Consider the following 7,939-nt stretch of genomic DNA (forward strand, 5'->3'; position numbering starts at 1 on the left):
ATACTGGTCTCTCATCCAGTGAAGGTGAGTTAATTTATACATTTCCCAAATCCAATAGCCTGAACTAAATCTGAGGAAAAAGAGGCATATAAAAGATTATTCTTAAAAATGTTATAATGTATCCCTACTTAATTCTTTGGTAGAGAAGGAGTCTTTTATTTATTTATTTGTAATTTAAGTTTTTAATGTGAATCAAGTTACATAAAAACAAGTACATATTTTTGGTGGTACATAAATTTGGCAAGAAAAGAAAATGAAAAAAGGGAAGGAAAAGAAAGAAAGAAAAAGAAGAAGAGAAAGGAAGGAAGGGAGGAAGGAAGGAAGGAAGGAAGGAAGGAAGGAAGGAAGGAAGGAATGAAAGAAGGAAGGGAAAGAAAGAAGAAAAGAAAGACAGAAGAAGAAAGAAAGAGAGAAAGAAAGAAAGAAGAAAGAAAGAAAGAAAGAAAGAAAGAAAGAAAGAAAAAAGGAAGAAAAAAGAAAGAAAGAAAGAAAAAAGAAAGGAAGAAAGAAAAAAATTATGAGGGTGGCACAGAAATGATTACAGAATTATTAGTCTGTTTCCAACATTTCTAACATTCTAGTTTTTCCATTTGTATAATTTTTCTCATTCCTTAATAACACCAATAGTAATGATACCTAACACTTTATTTTCCTTTAAATTCACAAGATTTTCACAATATATGTTACATATAACATATTTCATATTTAATAATTATCTGTATAACAGTTAATTTTTCAGTTTACTATATACCAGGCTTTGTGTTATGTTTGCATAATTTATTTAATTTTCATAAACCCTATATTACTGATAGCATTATTTCTTAAGTTATATAGTTGAAAACACAGAGGATTATCAAGGGATAAATCAAAATGTAGAGAGTCACTTTGTGCAACTACAAGATGATGTATATTATTTTGCCTCATTTGTCCTGGTAATATTGAATCCTCAATTTTTAGACACATTAATAACCACTGATGTCTGGATGCATATTTTCTATGTAATAATAATAACCTATATTTACATATATCTACAAATACATAAATATTTAATGTTTAAGGGCACCCATGTGGCTCAGTCAGTTAAGTGTCTGCCTTCAGCTCAGGTCATGATCTCAGGCTCCTGGGATCAAGTCCTGAGTGAGTTGGACTCCCAGCTTAGCAGGTAGTTTGCTTCTCCCTCTCCCTCTGCTCCTCCTACCCCACTTGTGCTCACCCCCTCTCTCTAATAAATAAAAATCATTGAAAATATTTTAAAACATTTAATGTTTAATAATAGATGTAATAATATTTAATAATCACTAATATGTAAATATATTCACACACACACATACTTGACTATGTACTATTTGTTTCTATGGAGGTTAAACCTAGATTTCAACAGATAATTAAACTAAGTTGTCACCAAAACTTTGTATAACCTCTAATTGCTTTCAGTATATGCTTTGTTTCCTGGGTTGCCTATTTTCATGCCTCTGTCTTCTAAAAAGCATGACTTATTTTTTCAATCTGTCTATAAACGCTAATATCTATTTATGAATTTAATGATACTCTCAGATATAAAATAATTCACTTGGAGAGATATTGGTACCAAAGTGGATGGTCCTTTCAAAAATTATTTGTTTGCAGTTAGATTTTATAGAAAAAAAAAAAAAAGGTTTTACCCTACTTCCGTGTGTGTTTGTGTGGTGGAAGAGGTGACAAATCTTTAACCAGAAAGATATAAGTGCAAAGTAAACATTATAACTTATCAGTAGTGATTAAAGATTAAAAGATATTTACTATTCACCACATGTGAATATCATGTTTACAATATTCCAGGCAGGTAGAATGATGAAAATAAATGTGACATCTTATTTTAAGATCTCTGTCTAGTGAAAAGGTTAGAAAATTATAACACAATTTTTTAATAATAGAGAAGGGGTGCATCCAACATGCTGTGAGACAGTAGAGTTAGATCTGGTGAGTCAGCTTCATGACATGAAGTAGAAAATACAAATTATGAAAAAAAAAAAAGAAAATACAAATTATGTCTTGGTTGGGGTAACCCTTCTTTGTCAGTGATAAAGAATTTGATTTTTTTCCTGTAACCTTAGAATAATAAAAAAATATTTATATTACATATTTATATTACATATACTACATTTTATAATTGACTTATTTAATATGAATTTTTCCTGGTTATAGGCACCTCCAGAGTGCTGAAAATTTAAAAAGGGAACAGGAAAAGCTTATATTGTTTATTTTCTCCCAAGTCATTTAAATGCAACTGATGCTCATAGTCTTTGTAGTGACTGATATGAGAAGAAATTTGGGTGTTCTGTGTTGTTATTTCACTACGCACACTGTAAAAATATTGATTGGTAGGCTGAGGTATCTGAGAATATCACATGTTGGCTATTTGCTTGGTTGTACCATTAAAGCGAAATACTAAATAATTTGACATTGCCATTAGTTAATCTGAATGAGTTTCATTCTTCCTCTTCAACAGTAAGGAACAAAATCCCATTTTCTATGATATGAGAATTATAAATTTTTACAGATACAGAGTAGGAACAGCTTTGATGCAAAAGTAAGCTGACATCTGAATGTATTAAAACCAGTATTTCAACAATAAATCACTATTTAAAGGTAGTTCATTGGGGCAGCCCGGGTGGCTCTGTGATAGAGTGTCTGCCTTTTGCTCAGGGCATGATCCCGGGGTTCAGGATTGAGTCCCACATTGGGCTCCTTTCAAGGAGCTTGCTTTTCCTTCTGCCTATGCCTCTGCCTCTCTCTGTGTGTGTGTCTCAAATAAATAAATAAATAAATAAATAAATAAATAAATATTAAAAAAAAAAAAGGCTGTATATCAGACTAGTCTCTGTTCTGTGTTGGGCACTAACTGTCTTGTAATGATATAGAACAAACACCACAAAGACACAAGATACAACTCAGGGAAACTCAGGAAGTAGGCTGTACATGGTGCCCCAGACTCTGTTTATACTATAGAGAGGCACACCTGAGTGGGTACAAACAAAGCCAGTGTAGATAGGGCAATATAGGAAAGCAATCTCGATTTCTTTTAAATCCATATGTTTATAAAGAGGTTGAAGATGTCAGGAAGAATCTAACCTAAGATTCACAAAAGCCTACAGTAGGCTAACACTCAGAAAAATACTTAATGCTAAGGGAATAAAAGTCAACAGTAAAAAATATCTTTTATCACAGATACAGAATATATTCAGTAAAAAATTAGTAAAACACAACAAAAGGGTACAATAAAACATTTTGGGTAACAAATTGAGGTTTATTATGGATCTCTTCTCACAGATTCAACTTATTTCATTTTGAATATTTTTCAGCTCCAAATTTAACCTTTTATGTTTAAAAATGAATTATTTATACAAAATGTTAATTCTATAAAGATGTAAACCAAGAAAATGCAAAAAAACAAAACAACAACAAAAAAAAAACCCCAGAAGTAGTATTGAAACTAGGGCTACCCTCCCATTTAATTCTCCCCACACTTGCCTTGGAGGATTAACGTTTGCCACTTTTAAAAATTAAAAGCAATTTATTTAATGATCAACATCCATTATAACATCCAAAATCTATGATTTTTAAATTGAAGTATGGTTAATATACAATATTATATTAGTTTCATATGTACAATATAGTGATTCAACAGTTCTATGCATTGCTCAGTGCTCTCCATGGTAAGTGTACTCTTGATCCTCATCACCTATTTCACCTATCACCCCACCCATCTTCCCTCTGGCAATGACCAGTTCTCTATATTTAAGAATCTGTCCTTTTTGTTTGTCCTTTTTTCTTTGTTTGTTCTTTTGCTTTGTTTCTTAAATTCTACATATGATTGAAATTATATATTTGTTTTAATTCTCACAATTTAGTAGATCTGCTTGAGCTATATTCCTATTTCCAGATTCAGCTTGATTTTTTTTTTTTTCTGAACCAGACCAGTCCAGTGAAAATAAATCCTTTTTGATTGAATTAAATTCTATAAAGAATCTGAACTCATAACATTGTAAACATCGGGCTTGAACCATTTTACAATCTTAGCATTTCTGGCACTTAATATCAGTGGGCCACAGCAGATGCTCAATGTTAGTTCACGTATATTGACTCAAGACTAAATTGGTAATTGATTAATATGATTAACTGTTATAATGTGACTCCCAAATACTATCTTCTTCTTTTCATTCCCTGTGCTCTCCCCTTCTGCTTTGAATCTGAACTGACCTTATTAATTGCTTTGAACCACAGAATGTGGTAAACATAATGTTTCTCAAGTTCTCTGACCAAACTTTTAAGAGACCCTGAATCTTGTTCTGTCTTGTGAAGAACTAAGTTACCATGTAAAGAAGTCTGGGTTTTTCACTGTGTCTGTATCTTTGGAGTAAATCCCCAGTAGTGAAATTGCTGGGTTGTAGGGTAGCTCTTTTTATGCTGAGTGAAGCAAGTCAATTAGAGAAGGACAATCGTTATATGGTTTCACTCATATGGGGAATATAAAAAATGGTGAAAGGGATTATAGGGGAAAGGAGAGAAAATGAGTGGGAAAAATCAGAGAGGATGACAAAACATGAGAGACTCCTGACTCTGGGAAACAAACAAGGCTTAGCGAAAGGGGAGGTGGGGGTGATGGGGTGACTGGGTGATGGGCACTGAGGGGGGCACTTGATGGGATGAGCACTGGGTGTTATACTATATCTTAGCAAATCAAACTCCAATAAAAAATATATACAAAAAAAATAAAAAAAGAAGTCTGGGCTATCATGTTGGCAAGGCCACATGGTGAGAGATCACAAAGGCCGAATAACTATGAAGGGGTAGAAGTCTTTGAGAATAAAGACCAAGGATAGACAGGCCTCAGCCTTGCAGATATCCTAGCTGAAAGGCAAGACAGGATTAATGAATCATAAAGGCTTGCATCCTAAGAGTAGTTCTATGACTGAACCTGGCCAATATCATATGGAACAAAAAGAAGGGCTATCCCAGCTGGGCCCTGCCCAACCAACCCATAGAAATGTGAAAAACAAAATATTTATTGCTCTAAGTCATTAAATTTTGGTGTGGTTTGGCACACAGCAAGTATGAGATAAGCAAGTAGGTTCAAAGGCTCTCTCAAAGAAAAAAGAACTTACTTCTTGTTCCATCATTTTCTCTAAGAGTTGTATGTTCTTTCATTCCTTCACATGTATCATTTTTACATATGTTATCTAAAGCATTTCTAAGGGATCCCTGGGTGGCGCAGCGGTTTGGCGCCTGCCTTTGGCCCAGGGCGCGATTCTGGAGACCCTGGATCGAGTCCCACGTCGGGCTCCCGGTGCATGGAGCCTGCTTCTCCCTCTGCCTGTGTCTCTGCCTCTCTCTCTCTGACTATCATAAATAAATAAAAAAATTTAAAAAAAATATTAAAAAAAAATAAAGCATTTCTAAGAAATCTATCACATCTTATCTAGTCAGGGAACTTCAGTTTTATTTCCATTTTAATTATAATTTTAATTTTAGTACATCCTTAGTGTTCAGTCAAATCACACATGTAAAATATATTCAAAAGAAACATTTATTTGTACATTAAACCTAATAAAATGTTAAATTTAAAACAAGAATTTTGGAGCAGTCATTTTTGGAATCAGTAACAAATCTGATTCATTAATCACAGATTTTCTTTAATTTACCTTCATATCTAAAGTGTTTCCTTGATTGTTAATCTCTGTCTCTCTGATCCTGTCTTTAGCATTTTCCCTATGCTGTGTGATATTTCATCTTTTTATGATCACTATTGCATACATATTTTCTTCTTTTTGTTTACAATTTTATTTCATCTATCTCCATTTATTTTATTTTTTTACAAATATAAATAACAAACTTTAAAATATAACCAAGGGACATCTGGGAGGCTCAGTTGTTTGAATGATTCTCTCTTGATTTTGACTCAGGTTGAGTTAGGGACAAACAGGGCTAGGCAAGGCTAGGTAAGAGGCCATGGAAGCAGGCTCACAAAAATCCTAAAAATGCTGAGGCATAAGGAAACCAGAGATATAGGAACAAGCCAGACCACTCTGCCCTAAGGTGTGGGGGGGAGGGGGGGAGAGTGTCTTGTTATAACAGCTTTTGTGACCAACAAAGAATCAAGACAGCTTGCATGGTCAATATCTACATTGAAAAAAAAAAGAAGAAGAAGCACTTTTATGAGAACATGTTAGTTCTGAGTGGGCCAATTGTAGTTTGATATAAAATATTTTTCTTCCCATTTAATCTGTGTTTATAATTAATGACTCCAACCTATTTTTTTCTCATTTTTTTTCCTTAAATGTGATGCACTAATTGCAGGTAAAATTCTATATTCAAACTACTCATTGAATTGGCATAAGCCTACATAGTGAATAAAACAGCATGAATAATACAGCTTCACAGGCTTAGTCTTGGAATATGAAAGATCTAAGTTCAAAGTTAAGCTCTACCACTTTCTAGTTTGGTGAATTAAATAACAGAATTCCACAATTTCTAACATTTTATGTTTATTTAACTCACTGGTTTGGGGATGACTAAAAAAATGATGAGTGTAAATTACCAGATACAAAATAATTATGCTGACCTACAAAAGACTGATGGTGTTTTACAATCATTAATAGTTATATAAAAAGGACAAGATAAATGCAGATATCATAACGAATAAAAAAATAAGATCACTAATTCCTCCCTTTCATGTGGAATGTGGAGTTCTGTAGATTGCTGTTCTCTTGAGTTTTCTGCATGACAGATAAGTTGTAAAGGTCTTCCCCACATGCTGGGCATTTCCCTTTCTGCAACCTGCAACAGTTGTCTGGAAAACAAACAGTCCTGGAGTCATTCAAATAAAATGTCATGCTGAGCTTATGCTCATTGATGTGAATACCATTTCTTATCACACCCTTTGAAGTTGCAGGAAATACTGACAATATAGGGGACATTAAACTGTATACAAGAAAAAATAAGCAAGATTCTGAGCTCATTCAGAGTGCAACAAGTGCTACTCTGAGAACAGGAACTAGAGAATGAGGATGGAGGAGTAGAAGGGCGAGGAAAGCACACTTCTCTTCTGTCACTGAAATCACTGTTCAGATTTGGAAACCATCTTTTCCCTGGACACCAGTAAAGTAATGTTCTTAACAAAGGCATAGATAATGCTTTGAAGTATTAAAAAAAAAAAAACTAAAACAAGCTAGAACTAAAAATATTCTGACCATTTTCTGATAATATCCCTCCAGTGGAGACTCATGTGATGTTACAGTTTATTACTGATGTTATTTGGAGTTTAACAATATTCTATCAGTTTTCTTAAACTTCCAGGGTTGGAAAATAATTTGAAGATGCTGAAAGGCATGGATCTATTTTCAAAAATAAACATGTTAGCAAATGTGCTTATTTTTCTCACTTTAAGATGAAAATGGATCAGTAAGACTGCAGAAAGTTGTGTTATGTGTGTTCACGAGTTCCTCTAGTCTGAAAAAATGCTTTTGCATAATAGAGTTCCCCACTATCCACACAAAACTTTTCTCCTTGTTCTAGAAGTTAATCACTTTAGCTAACAAGCACAATTATATAGGTAGTTGAAACTATATGAGAAATAATGATGGAGAAATATAACAGTTATGTGCTTTTTAATTTTAAAAGAATAAAAGAATAGATTTTTCTTAAATCAGAGATGCTCGAACATGTTAAGATCCTGGACCTCATTACAGTCTTAAAAAGTATCTCCTGTGGTGGTTGCTAAAAAGTTATTTCCAAACACTTCTGATACCAAAAGCCTCGTTGCCAATTTCTGTCTAAAGCATCACTACTGCTACTAATAAAAATTCAGAACTGACATTGAGATGCTGGAAATTACATACATTTGTAGAAAAGATATTTCTTATCAGTGCAGAAAATGTCAATATGACTTCTATTTGCTAAA

Source organism: Vulpes vulpes, chromosome 8 (genome assembly GCF_048418805.1).
Source record: "Vulpes vulpes isolate BD-2025 chromosome 8, VulVul3, whole genome shotgun sequence".
Lineage (NCBI taxonomy): Eukaryota > Metazoa > Chordata > Mammalia > Carnivora > Canidae > Vulpes > Vulpes vulpes.